Here is a 15614-nt window from a genome sequence, read left to right on the forward strand (position 1 = left end):
ATCTACATGTCTGATTTTGTGCCAGTACATTATTGTTTTGATGTCTATAGTTTTGTAGTATAGTCTGAAGTCAGGGAGCATGATATTTCCAGGTTTGTTCTTTTTTCTCAAGATTGCTTTGGCTATCTGGGTTTTTTTGTGATTCCACACAAATTTTAAGATTATTTGCTATAGTTCTGTGAAAAATGTCATGGGTATTTTGATAAGAATTGCATTAAATCTGTATATTGCTTTGGGTAGTATCGACATTTTAACAATATTAATTCTTCTAATCCATGAACATGGGATATCTTTCCATTTATTCGTATCATCCTCAATTTCCTGCATCAGTGTCTTACAGTTTTCAGAATATAGGTTTTCACCTCCTTGGTTAAATTTATTCTTAGGTATTTTATTCTTCTAGATGTGATTTTAAATAGTATTGCTTTCTTGGTTTCTCTTTCTGACAGTTCATTATTAGCGTATAGAAAAGGAACAGATTTCTGAATATTAATCTTGTATTCTGAAACCTTACTGAATTCATTTCTTAGTTCTAAGAGTTTTTTGTTGAGACTTTAGGTTTTATATATATATATATATATTATCATATCAGCTGCAAATAGTGAGAATTTTAATTCTTCTCTTCCAATTTGGATGCCTTTTATTTCTTTTTCTTCTTTGATTGCTGTGGCTAAGACTTCCAATATGATGTTAAATAGAAATGGCAAGAGTGAACATCCTTGCCTTGTCCCTGATTTTAGACGAAAAGCTTTCAGTTTTTCAGCACTGAGTGTGATGTTAGCTGTGGGTTTGTTATAAATGACTTTCATTATGTTGAGATATGTTCCTTCTATACCAACTCTGTTGAGAGTTTTTATTGTGAATACATGTTGAATTTTGTTAAATACTTTTTCTGCATGATGATCATTTGATTTTTATCCTTCATTTTGTTAACGTGGTATATTACATTAATTGTTTTGCAGATACTGAACCATACTTTCATAGCTGGAATAAATCCCTCTTGATCATGGTGTGTGATTCTTTACATATATATATTGTTGAATTAGGTTTGCTAATATTTTGCTGAAGACTTTTGTACCTATATTCATTAGGGATATTGGCCGGTAATTTTTTGTTTTTATAGTGTCTTTGCCTGGATTTGGTATCAGGGTAATAGTGGCCTCATACAATAAATTTGGGAGTGTTCTGTACTCTTCAATTTTTTTGGAATAGTTTGAAAACAATATACATTAACTCTTTATATGTTTGTTAGAATTCCCCTGTGGATCCATCTGGTCCTGGACTTTGGTTTGTTGGAAGTTTTTTGGTCACTGATTCAATTTCAATACCAGTAATCACTCTGTTCAGATTATCTATTTCTTCCTGATTCAGTCTTGGAAGACTGTATGTTCCTAGGAATTTATCTATTTCTTCTAATGTCCAATTTGTTGGCATATAACTGTTCATAGTATTCTCTTATGATTGTTGGTATCTCTATGGTATCAGTTGTAATTTCTCCTCTTTCATTTTTTATTTTATTTGGGTCCTCTTCCTTTTTTCATAATGAGGCTATCTAAAGATGTATGCATTTTGTTTATCTTTTCAAAAACCAGCTGTTGGTTTCATTGATCTTTCCTATTGTTTTTGTTTGTTTGTTTGTTTTGGTCTCTTTTTTTTTTTTTTTTTCCTCTCTGATCTTTATTATTTCCTTCTGGAAAGGCAAACTTTTAGCCCACTCTTCTTACAGAACAAAGGCTATGTGGAAGATGTGAAACAATTCCAAGTAAAGTGATATTAAAAGCTGTGTTACCTTCAGGCTTTTTTTTTTTTTTTAAGATTTTTTTTTTTTAATGTGGACCATTTTTAAAGTCTTTATTGAATTTGTTACAACATTGCTTCTGTTTTATGTTTTGTTTTGTTGGCCACAGGGCATGGGGGATCTTAGCTCCCTGACCAGGGATTGAACCTGCACCCCCTGCATTGGAAGGTGAAGTCTTAACCACTGGACCACCAGGGAAGTCCCTCTTCAGGTTTTAATTTATGTTACATCCATATTACAAATACTGTGAGGTGATGCTTTGAAGACTGTCACTGATATAGAAACTGACTCATGAGAGATTCAATATTTAAAAACAGGGAGAAGACTTATACATATAATATGGTATATATGAATGTATTGTGGAGAGACCTAATGAGAAACTGGAACAAAATACTTTAAATGCTTTCTCTAGGAGGAAATAGAAGAGATGATTTTCATTTTCTTCTTTAGAGTTTTCTTTCTTCAAAATGTTCTAATGACGTTGCATTATTTTCCTCACCATGTGGTCGGGGGGAGGGGCGTGGAAATGTACCCTTTCGAAGATGTAAAATGGGAAATAAATATCTCTTCTTTTAATTATAATCTCTTTGACCACAATTATAATCTAAAACTAGTGTAGAGAGTTAGGAATCTGGCTTGATGGGCAAAGACTCCGTTTTGAGATATATGGAGTCTGCTTAAGCTTATGGAATGTTCTTTCTGTTTCCAAAAAGTGTCTTAAAACACATTGGAAATTGACGACTATAATTCAACAAAGATTCTCCTTTGCTTTAGCAAATTCTGACATGTATTCAAAGTAGTAGAAAGAGCTCTAAAACCCAGGAAGCTCTTCATTTTATCGTGACTCTCCTTACAAAATTTTGATTAACGCCTCTGCTTCACTATAGAAAAATACACATGGGAGACAAATTGCTTTGTCCAGGGAGTCAAGTTCCATATGAACATTGTGCAATTCTCATTCACATGCTTCGATGGAGTCTTCTCCAAATTAAAATTTGAGGTTATATTGACACAGCCCTGAAGCCAACTGGCCTTTTTGGCTTTCATTATATTCCTATGTGCTTCACTCACAAAGGGCCAGATTGTAGATGAGAAAGTGAAGCTGAGAGCTCTTGAACTAAGAGCCGTGGAACATTACATATCCAAGGGTAGCGCAAGTGACTGGCATGCCTGGAACAAATAACTTTCTCCTGATCCATTGTGAAAATTCAGCAAACTCAATAGCCCTCTAAATTCCTCATTTCATTCCTGGAGACTAAAGTTGATTCTTGTACTTATTTGCTGGCTAACATTCTGTCCAGAGTCTTTTAAGAAAGAATTCTTATAAATTACCAGCAAACATTCTGCCTGAGTTTCAGTGCTTTAGATAGTGAGCACTGCAATTTGCTGGCTGACACTGTCTGCAATAGAAAATATTAACTTTCTGGCATTTCCAGGTCAATATTCAGAAAGATTGGGCACTGTTTAATACAAGATCTGCTATGTATTTACCAAGGGACCTTAAATGAGATGACTAGCAAATGGATCTAAATTTCTCATTTCTATTAGGGGGATAATATTACATTTTTTAAGCCTATCTCATGGAGTTTTGGTGAAGAAATAAGAAGAAATTCGAATAACTTGAAAATATAAGAAACACAGGATTATGTCACACTAACTTCCACAAACGTCCCTATATGTCTACCTGAAAATCAACAAAATTCCTGATTTATCTCTTCTCTGTGTTGCTACTTCTATACTTTTATAACAAGCTATTTTGTACTGGCACCCTCTTTCTCTCTCCCATTAGTATAAACTCCCTCTACTCCTATCCTATTTCCATCCAGACTCCAAATGAATGTTTAGAAATCTCTTCATATGCATAAATATTTTTTTCTATGACTGGGGAAATAAAAGAGAAGTTTAATTGGAAGGAAGAGTTAGATACTTGCCAGGTACCTTGGGCTGGTTTTTGGTTCTCAATGGAGAAAGAGAATGCAGAGGCAAAATCTAATGGAAGCAATTTTAAGCAAAGATATGAATGGTTTTGGGCACATGCAGATCTGACTCTGTCCCAAGAGACAAAGTATGTCAGAATCAGGAAGAAGATCCTTCTCCCTACATCTGAATGGGACTCAGCACTGTGCTGACACTCAACATTTTTGGTAACTCTAAAGACAGAAACTGTGGCATGCACATTGACTTTTCTAAAGGGATATTGTGGCAGTAAACTTCACTTTCTAAAAGGATTTACAAAAAGCAGATGTAAAAGCTAGAAAAAGACAGGAAAAACAGGGTACAAGTTTCATGGTCACCTGTTGGTAACAGGTGGGCTAGAATCATGCATGAAACATCCCTGTGGGTGCTCTTACTTTTCCAGGAGCACTTGACAGAGGGCCATGAGATGCAACTCTTACTGAGTTAATCCAATCAAGACACGTTAGACTATTTCTTCCACAGCTATACCTCTCTGCCTTTCTATTTCCTCTTCTCTTCTCTCCCTCTTCTTTATTCTCTTTTTCAGGGTTCATAGTATTCAGCTGTATCTTCTGAGTTATTTCTGGATTCACTTAAAATTCTGTTTTCTCATCTACATATGCAGTTGGGGTTTTATCATGTTCAAGAGTCCTTTGCCAATCACCAAACTATGATTTTTTGAATCTAATGACAGAGGAGATCATACAAAAAGTGTACTGCATGGGCGCCAAGTCTGGGCTTATACCCCCTGCTCCTACTCACCAGGGAGAATCTTTAAACCTGGTGGAGTAGAGTATGTGAAAACTGGAATCTTACACTCCCTTCCCTTATGTAAAGCCATAAAGTCACTTCCAAAGCAGGTTTCTGCCAACTTCCATTCTGACAGGAGGTGGTATAAAGGAGGGATTAAGGGCATGGGCTCCAGAGCAAGGTTGCCTCTGCTTGAAACTCAGTCCTTCTACTTACTAGCTTTGTGGCTTTGGCAATTTAATTAACTTCTTTATGCTTCCACTTTCCTCAACTGTAAACTGAGGATGAGTGCAATATTACCTAAGTCATGAGTTTGTAACAAGGGTAAATAAATTTATATACAAGTGTCTGTTACATAATTTATATAATATAAAATTTGATAATAAGAAAGAGCTACTCTGACAGATTAGAGTATTTGTCACATTAAAATCATTGTCTGATTATAATTTTAATATTCCCTCTAAGTCTGTGCATCCCACAAAGGCTGGACCAAGTGGCACGTGAAACATATTTGATGACTGTTAGTTAAATAAATGAAATCTTCGGGTGAAGCCCTTCATTTCTTTCATTAAAGGAAAAATTCTATGATTGACAAATAAATTGAATATTCTGCACATGGCACTACAAGTTATAGAGTTAAATAAGTCACAGTCTTTGTTCTCTGAAAATGTTTAGTCTATTTCTTTTAATCCTTAATATCTCAAATCTTGAATTCTCAGTTTATAGAATAGTTTACAGAATTCAGATCTCATATTGAAGTAGAAGATTCCTACATGGCGAGGAGTTGGAGAGGAGGAGAGTAGCAAGCTTTGGAGAGAAAACTAGGGCCTGCCTCCCCCTACCACTGGGCAAGTTCATGGTAAGGGCCCAGTAGGATTAGGTCCAATCATCCCTGGGCACGGATTATGTCTTCATTTTGCTGTTTTTCTTCCTGACTCTGTGGACTGACATTCAGAGGACCCAGGAACAGGTTGTTGTTAGCTCTGCTACACATTAGAATCACCTGGGAGCTTTCAAAATGTATTGACTCTAATGTAATTGCTCTTGGGTGAGCCTGAAAAACCCTCCCAAGATAATTATAATGCATAGCCAGAATTGGAACCCAGGGGATGAAGTGAAGCTGTTGTAATTAATTATAGCCTTACTAAGGATGCAGAACTTAGCACAGTGATTTCTAAAACATGGTTCAGTGGTATAACTAGAGTTACCAACTTGTTCTGTTTCACCCAGAACTTCCCAGGTTTATCACTAAAAGTTCCATGTCCCTGGAACACCCCCTACCCCACAGTCCCAGGCAAACCAAGATAGTTGATCATCCTAGATATAACAAAAAATGACAGAAAGTTATTTTATTTATAATATTCAGTATGAAAATGTACTGCAAAGCTATGGATATAATCAATTATACTTAATGCCAAAGTTTTAAATAATGGAAACCACCAATGCATTAATTTTGTGAGGTAATTGTATTTGAGTGCATGTCAGACTTTATAATAAAATGACTCCTGTCACTTCTGCACCTATATTTAAACATTTTAAAAGACGTTTCCAATTTGCAAGTTTGTTACCCTGCACTTTATTTTTAAAGTCATCCCTGAGCAAGCCTGTTCACAAAAAATTATAAGTACTCTCACGAAAGTGTGTCACGTTCAATTAAGTGCTGAGAAGGTTCAAGTACATCTGCTCTGTGATTGCTCTTTTAACAGCATCAGAGTCAGTTATGCAAGAACAAGGAAACGCACAACAATCCACAGTGGTATCATTTTAATAGATATTTTAGGCTTCATTTTAAATTTTAGGTGTTTTTTTCTGACTTTCATTTTTAATAAGGAACACAAGCAATTGTAAAATGTTCGATGGTGTTAATTTTATTTTGAATTATTAGTAAGGGTTGGTACATAGTAGGCAATCAATAAGAATATGTTAAAAGAAAGAAGGAAGGAAGGAAGGAAGGGGGGAAGGGGGTGAAGGAGGGAAGTCTTTTCTACTATTCTTATTGAAAGCTCTTCTGGACTACTGTATTTATGGAAAAAAAATCTTAAAATTGCATTGTAAAGTCTTTAGAAAAGTTTCATTACCAAACTTCTAATCTATGTGAATTCATACTTCCTTTTTGATATCTAGCCAAGATAAAACAGTAATAATTAGATGTCAATGCTGATTTCAAATTTGTTCTCCAATTGAAGAATTATACACACACACATATATTTAAAGCATTCTTGAGCTAAAGTGACACTGAACTAGACAAGGTATAAAATTAAGTTTCTAGGTTTAATCTTTCTGGATCAGTTCTGTGGGGAGACAAATGGATTACTTCATGGATTGAGAACATAATTTAGCTCCTAGATACATGAGATAATTCGTCCCTCCCCCCCCTATTTATTCCTGGAAATTAAATTCCACAGTTCTCTTTGCAATATCTGCCTGATGGGGCATGTTCTAGCACAGCGGAAAGCTAAAGATGTTGGCCACCCAAGTCAGAGAATTTTTACATACTCACTGGGCTCAAGGTAGACCTTAGTTGCCTGAAAATTGCTGAGAGGTTGTATGTCTCTCAAGTTAGATGCTGAAACTTGGCAGTTTACCCAAAGAAACACCAGTTTTGAAAGAGTAAGAGATGGGGAGTTTGCTTCTGGTGTTAGAGGGTTGCTACCATGACTAAAAACAGCTTTGGAGATTCAAGGGAAAAGCAGATAATAACCTTTTCTACTGGGACAGCCCCTCAAAGGGCTCAGATTATATGCACGTACATTGCTTTTGCTTCCTATTTTTCTGTCTAAATCCAGCTGAAGCTGTCAGCTCTCTGACACACTTGAGATCTTGAGTCCTGGTCACACTGTAACTCTAGCACATAGTGATGCTTGATGAAAGTATGTTGGATAAACCTGCCTTTTCACAGGCCATCCTGTACACCCAGATGGAAGGGTGGAAGGGTTAAGATGAACAGGAAATTTGGAAAAGGTTCAGCAGTATAAGTTATTACAAGTCTTCTGATAATAGAGCAATATTAAATTCATGAGACACTGAAAATTGAATTGCTGAGACAAGAGCTATTGTGACTAGAATAGCAAATGTCAGATCATGAATCTATTCGCATGGCAAGGATCAAAAGATGATTAGTACAGGTGACAGAGTTGATCTACTTTACTTGAAACATTGAGGCTTCATTTGGTTACTAGGAGGTAGGAAGATGGGCTGCAAACATTTCTTCCATGTTATCTGTGCTCTGTGTTCCAACTCTTTTAGCCTTCAGAGTTTGGGAGATAAAAGCATAGCAAACTTGTTAATATCAATTTCATAATTTCTTCTTACCTATTTCTTCTTTCATGACTTTTGAAAAATGCACAACTGGTCTTATATCAATAGGCATTTATATTTTCAAAATGGCTCTATATTTTATGGAGAGTAAAAAGGAAGTCAATAGTGATTCTCTGGGTTCCATTTGCATGAATGCATTTATACAGGGTCTATGGCAAGAGAAAGGACTTACAGAGTGAGAGTTAATCTCATACTGAGGTCAGGATTTAGAGCTATTAAAAAATAAGTGGATAAAATTCCTATTATATAGGAGTTTTTCCTTAGAACACCAAACCCAAAAATCTGTAAGAACTTCCTCCCAATCCTTGATTGATTGATTGATGGATCAATCTGTGTATTTACTTATTTATTTACTTATTAAAACATTATCAGAAATATATTTTAGGAACAGCCATATAAGATGCTATGTGTCTAGGCCAGGGGTTTTCAAACTATAGCCCATGAGCCAAATCCTGACCATTGCCTATTTTTGTAAATAAAGTTTTATTGGAACACAGCCATGCCCATTTGTTTACAAATTACCCATGGCTGAGTTGAGTAGTTGCCACAGAAACTGTCTGACCTGCAAAATCTAAAATATTTACTATCTGGCCTACAGTAAGCAGAATAATGGCCCCTCAAAGATGTCCATGTCCCAATTTCCAGAACTTGTGATTATGTTACCTTGCATGGTAAGAGAGACTTTGCAGGTATGTTTAAGGATAACAAGGGTCCTTATAAGAGGATCAGAGCCAGAAGACATAAGGATGGGTGCGGAAGTCAAGGAGGAAAACAGATGCTACACTGCTAGCTTTGAAGATGAAGGAAGGGACCATAAGCCAAAGAATGCAGGCAGCTCCTAGAAACTGGGAAATGGATTCTCCCCCAGAGCCTCCAGAGGTAAAGCAGGACTCCTCATGGCTTGGTTTAAGCCCAGTGAAACTGATTTCAGATTCCTGACCTCCAGAACTCTAAGATAATAAATTGGTGTTACATTAAGCCACCAAGTTTGTGAGTTACAATTGCGGCTGAGCTTGTGAGTTTCCTATTGCTGCTGTTTGTGAGCAGCAACAGGAAACTCACACAGAGTCCTTTACTGAAAATGTTTACTGACCCTGGACTAGGATTTAGTGTTTCCAGAATAATAATCTGTTGTAATAAACAAAAACCTTCAGCCAGGGCAAGGAACCCAAATATAGAGAAAAGCTGCTTTTCAGTGTGGTCTTGGGCAAATATCTTACCCAAGTAAATCCTCTTTAAAGCATTTAAGACAGACCAACTAGGCAAGATAAGTGAAGGGGCCTTTAATCCTTCTGTAAACGTATAGGGTGTCGTGCATTTCCTCAACAGATAGAAAGGTATACCTATGTTCTCATAGATCCCAACGGGGGACAACTCACTTGGCTAAATTCTAAAAAAACGACCATGAACTTTAAGGCAGGTTAATTTTTCCTCTAATTAACTCACCATTTCTGAGATGGAAGCTGGGAAGTCTCACAGTTGTGCAATATTATTTGAGATAAACAGGTCAGGAAGCAGAAGGAATGCCTTACTAGTAAAGTGAATAGCAAGGTAAGCTTATTAAGACTTAATTCTTAAATTCTGAATTTAAACTATATGGACTTATTCCAGGAGGCAGACATGCTTTTAGTTGTGTGATAAGGAGTAAATACCTGGACACTTTTCACAAGTGCAAAGGATTAATATCTCAGTTGTCTGGAATAATCAGCAGTGCTATCTTTAGATATAAAGGAAAGTTAATTTTTCAGGTCGATAACTATTATTTTTATTACAACCCATTTTAAATGATATACATAAAATGACAAAATTTCCTTCTGTGTTAACACAGCTTCATTGATTTACCTTAATAAAAAAATCTTTAAATAATACAATGCTGTCACAATGAACATCTATTAGATCTTTCAATTTTACACTGTTCTGAAAGTGGTATGAAGTTACAGACTGTCTGTACTGATCTTTGGTTATAAACATGAACTTAGTTCCTCAAATAAGTCTCATCAATGATGCAAAACTCAAAAGGAAACAAATTTTTCCAACACCAGTGTGCATATTCTTCTGAGTCACACAGAAATTAAACAATTTTCCCCATGTCGTTTAGTAAGTGGAAAAGATGAGATCTGAACTCCAGCGATAATTCTTCCCTTGACTACCTCACAATATGGCTCAAGAATCAATGAAGATGATGTAAAACGAAAAGGCTTTGCTAACTCCAAGTACTCATTTTGTTTGTGGGTATATTACAGAAATTCATCACTTAGCACTGAGTCTTAGTTTTTAACAGCAAAGCTCTCCTTCCAAAAAGCACCCAGGGTTAACAAAATCAAATAGCTCAAAAACACTTTTTGTCTTGTCAGCAAATATTGGAAGAGATGGGGTATCTTTCAAAGAGAGTCACACACACAAATAAATGTTTTAAGTGTTTGATCTTATTTAGGCACAAGGAAAGATGGCATATCTACCTGTAAAGAGTTTGACTGGCAATGTTTTCTTAGCCTTATTATCATAAAATGCAGAAATGCCAATTTTGGGGAAGCCCTTAAAAATACATGAAATGGGAATATCTGGCTTTGAATCTGAACTCCACCACTCACTATGTGGTTTGGGCCCATTATTTGATCTCTTGGTGCCTTGGTTTTCTCATCTGTTAATGAGAGTTACTACAAATACCTACTTCTATTCCTCAGTGCATCTCAGTTCCTTCATCCGTAAATCAGTGTAACAATACTATCAACCTCATAGGGAGGTTGTGAGGATGAAAAGCCATAACACAGGTAAAACACTTACAGCAGAGTCTGGTGCATGGCAAATAAGCCTTAAATGGTAGCTACTATTTTTATTATTGCTTTAGGCCAGACACCCCAGACACCATGCAGAGAAGCTGCAAATGGTAGAAACAAATCAAAACAAAACAAAACCAAAACAAAAATCAAGCAAACAACAACGGAAAAGAAAGCAGAAACAAACACTGAATTTACCTTTAAGGAGCTAGTCTCTGAATTTAGAGTCTAGTAGAAGTATTTGTGAGTAAAGATGATCTAGAGCAGACGTGATTCCATTAGCATGTTATAGGCTCATCCTTAACCAGAAACAAACAGGACAACATTTCATTAAAGACCTTTGTGTACACTTTACCTATTTCCAGGTTTGCAAGTATATATATATATATATATATATATATAATTTTTTTTTAATAGAGAATTAGAAAGTCCTTTAAGTTTGCAGACTGGCATGGAAGAAAGAGAGTAAGTTTAGAGTTGGAGAAGCCCAAGTTTGCCCTCAACTCACCTGGGATTCTGTTCCCACTGGAGAATGGAGGCGAAGTAGAGGAAGTTTTCACAGATGAGGCTTAGTTGACCACAGCTCATATTTCTTGCGTGATAGAGCAAGGCTTCAGACTGGGGTCTATCTCTGCTTCACGCAGCATTAAACTCCTCCCAAACTGCATTTAGTCTGACAGTGTTTGCGCCTAGGATCCTTACAATTCCGTTCTGTTCTTTCTCTTCTTTAGACCCCTCCATCCTATCCTTCTCTTCTATAGACTCCACTCCCATCTGTACCTCTGCTCAGGCACCCTCCACGGAGCATGTGGACCACCTGCCAGCTCTTGCTCTCTGGCCTCTGGCCTCACTAACAACCTCTGTTTCCTTCCTCACTACTGCTCTGTCTCCAAACTGCTTTACTCCTTCCAAACTGCTGCTTCTCTTCCTGGTCACCCACCCTGCTGGATTGTTCTGCCTTTTCCTCCACCTTTCCCGCGCTACCTGAATAAGAGTTCCGCAGTTATGGTTGGCCTTGTCCTCACTGAGTAGAGAATTTCCCAGATACCAGTCCTACTGATGTTACCACCAATATGAGGCACACCTTGTTACTGCCTTGCAGATGCTCACAATATAGCTTTCATGAAAGAAATGACATTCTTGTATTAAGAGTCCTATAAGGGTGGGCAGAGGTCTATGACAGTTAGTAGAGAAATCACCTATGAGTGTGGTAATCTGGGAGGGCCTCATGGAAGATGTGGCACTTAGGCAAGGAAATGAGGATATTTGTCACTCATTTTATCACCTAGTTGACTAATCTGATCTTGACTTTAATAGTTGGGAATTTTTGTTCTTAAAGAAAAAATCCAGAGAAGTGGGAAGAGAGAAAAGGGCATAGTAACTAGCAAGATAAAGAACTGATGGCATGAATAAAAAGCAGGATCAGAAAAATGAAGGATACAGCCCTGAAAAATTTCCTTTTTGATATGTAATTTTTTGTAAAAGATGGAGGCTTAGGAATCCTGCCTCTGAAACTGGCTGAGTAATCTTGGATAAATTATTTTCACTTTCTAAGCCTTAATTTCAGTATCAGTTCAATGTAGATAAAAATAATAGAAACTTGCTCCATGAGGTATTGAGAGTATTAAATGAGATAATGTGTGATAAACATTTAGATATTAGCTGTTATACAGTAAAGAGCCAATTACCCTGAGCTATTTTTATGGGGATAAGGGGGCCAGGCAGATATACTGTATAGAGGCTTCTCTGAATCATCCATATTCAGAAAAGGCAATAGAACAGTTAGCTTGATGGACGTCATTCCCTGTGACACTGGTTTCTTCTTAACTGGTCATGGAAGAAACTTAAAGATATTACACACCAAGGCTCTAAGTATGGTGCTTTGCATACAAAAATATCACAGTTGAAGAATTCCCAGTAAAATGGCTGCTGCTTCTGGAGAAGTGTGTGCTTAAGAAAGTACATTTCTTAAAGACTTTCTCCTCCAGGAAGTGTCCAAGGATAATTAAAAGGAAATGTCAACAAAGTACAGGGATAGAAGACTCAAATGGCTAAGAATTACATCTTCCCAGAGACATAAGTATCCTTGTCTCTTTATTTTTGTTTACTATGTATTTGTTAAATTTACTGTTCAACTGAACATACACTGCTCCCTTCAGTTTGCCAAAGTTGTGTTAACCTGTAGGGATCCGTGGCTTTCAATGTCAAAGAAGACACTGGGGACATCACCCATCCTCCTCGAGCCTGGCACTGATGAAGTATTTAGGTACTGGATGTGTGACCTTGGATAAATTACTTTTCCTTTCTCACACTTTCTCCCATCTGCCTTTCATAAGCTCTCTTCTGCCTTCCCATCCTCCCATGCTCCTTCCAGAATGTTCTTCAAGCACAGTGCCTCTGAACTCAAGGATTCTGGTCACTGTTTCTTTTGCATGGTGTCCCTACCCTGACCCTAGTCATTGTGAAATTCAAGGAAGAAGTCTGAAGCATGTGAACCCAGGACTACTCCAACCCCTTGTTTGTGACTTAACTAAGCAGTATAACCTTCCATAGGCACATCTACTTTCTGAGCCTCACTTCCTTCATTTGTGAAGTGGTGATAACCAACTCCATGGCTTTTGTGAGGATAACAGGAAATAAATCACTAAACACAGAAATAGGCACAAGGCGCTTTGGGATTATTTTGTTTTTGTTGTTGTTATTTTACTTTCAGGAATCCTGAAAATAACTATGGGAATGTTATGGGAATCTATGAAGTGAAGGAAAAGTACTTTTAGCCCAGAATTTTATAGCAGTGTATACTAAATATTACAGAAATTAATTCAGTAGTCTGTATGTGAATGTAAGACCCCCCCCTCCACACTGCTCTCAATGTTATAGATGTCTGATCCTGTCTGTATCTGACACTGGACTTTCTTTCTGTTTAAGTTTGCACCCTCAAAAATATGCCCCAATGACACTCTTGCTGCCCTGGTTACCGCTAGTCACTCTATATGCCCGCTGCTTTGCTTAATCTACAGATCTTTGCTTCATCTGTGGCTCCTCAGGCCTATGTCTGTACTTTAGCTCAGATGTCAGTCACCTTGCCTTTAGTTGTGTACTTTGTTCTGCATGTCCTTTACAAGCTCTCTTCTGCCCACTCACCGTCCTCCCTTCGTGCACTCTACATCCACCCTTCAGACTCAATTCCTTCTGACCTCCATTCTCCCCAGCACCTTCCCATGGACACACATGCATTCGTATACTTTGCATCACACTGACAATGCTCCAGTGCAATTTTTGTTTGGGTATTGTTGCCACTGCTGAGCCTGCAGCTCCTACTGCATGCTGACATTTTTCTTTTGTTTTTTGGTTTTTTGCAAACTTACTCTGTACCTGATGATGGGCTAAACAATGTCCTATATAAATGTATTTCATTCTCAAGTATTTTTATTAAACTTATTTTATAGATAAAAAAAAAAGGTCAAGGTGTTTACAATAATTTATGCAACTTGTATATTTTGGACCATAGGCATCTGACTTCAATATTTTAACAAATATTTATTGGTTAAAAATAAGTGAATGAATAAATGTCAGAGAAGATGAATTCAGTCAACAATTCTCAAGGTCCTACTCTGAGCAGACCATCACTCTGAGCAGATTTATCAGGAGATGAATATGAAACTATTTTATACATATCATATAATGTCATATAATATGTATAACACATAACACATACACATACATATATGTGTATATATGCATATACATACATATGTGCATGTTTTTATATCTTTGTTATTTTTTACAGAACACATTTTTTCAAATCCGAGGTGTCTTAGCCATCTCAAAGTCAGAGAAAAGAGCCTAAATATCAAACCACTTACTGTGTGTCTCTCAACAGTGTCCTGAAAACAGCATGGCCTCATACTATTCTTATTAAGATGGTCAGATATAAAGGGGAGAAGAATTCAATGGCTTAATTTAACATGACTCAGAACCTAGTTACATCATCTTTGGAAAGTTCTGGAGCTTAAGAGAGCCTCTGATTGTTCAATGCTCCTTTAATCACTACATGTGGAGAATTGGAATGTCACGTTATTTGCCGTTGCTACATCAATATCTACCAATGTATTATTGTAAATGCAAAGGTTAAATAAAGCAGCCAGAATTGATTTATGCTCTATGGCTGATGTCAAAAGTGCATGGGAGAAAGTAATGAGATTTTTCCCATTTTCCTCAGCACCCTCCCACAGACACACTTGCATTTATGTACTTAACATAATCCTGAGAGAAACCCAAAATACCTCTTGGTGTTGTGCATAAAGGCATAGGGCAGATAGCAGTAAGAGACTGCTTCTTTGCCATTCTGTAATTTTGCAACGCTCTCCAACTGTGTGTGGGGTGATCTGCCCGTACTCTGACTAGGCTTGGCCAGGGGACTTGCTCTGATCACTAGAATGAATCAGAATTGATAGTCTGCCAGTTCCAAACCTGAGCCTCAAGTGTTTCTCTGGCTCTCTGCGCCATGAGAACTCGCCGAGGGTGAAAGTTCTGGAGAATGAAAAACAGGAGGGGCAGAGACCCAAGTTTCTGGGTTCCTCCAGTTGAAGTTAACCTGTATCCTGATATTCAGCTGACCCCAGACTCTTCAATAAGACCAGTGAAGATCAACAGAGCCATCTAGCTAATCCCAAACCAAGAGATGCTAGTTGTTGCAAGACTTCATTGAGGGTTTGTGGTTGTTGGCTTGACAGGAAATGGTGATACAAGACTCAGTTTAACTGGGGATGTAACTGATGAAGGAGAGAGAAATGAAAAAGATAATAATAATAACAGAGGAAGCCAAAGAGTGCCTTATCTAGAGATGCAGACAGCTCTCCTTGAAGAAATCCCTAGCTGATTTACAGGAGACCAGCTAGAGTTGCCTCTGGGGTGTCACCAGAAGGTCTAAGAGGTCGCTTGGAATAGAAAAGATGTAGAAGGAGAAAAGCCACTGAAGTAGGTCAAAGGAAGGATTTGGAAAATGTAATAGG

Source organism: Balaenoptera ricei, chromosome 8, assembly GCF_028023285.1.
Source record: "Balaenoptera ricei isolate mBalRic1 chromosome 8, mBalRic1.hap2, whole genome shotgun sequence".
In the NCBI taxonomy this organism is placed as follows: domain Eukaryota; kingdom Metazoa; phylum Chordata; class Mammalia; order Artiodactyla; family Balaenopteridae; genus Balaenoptera; species Balaenoptera ricei.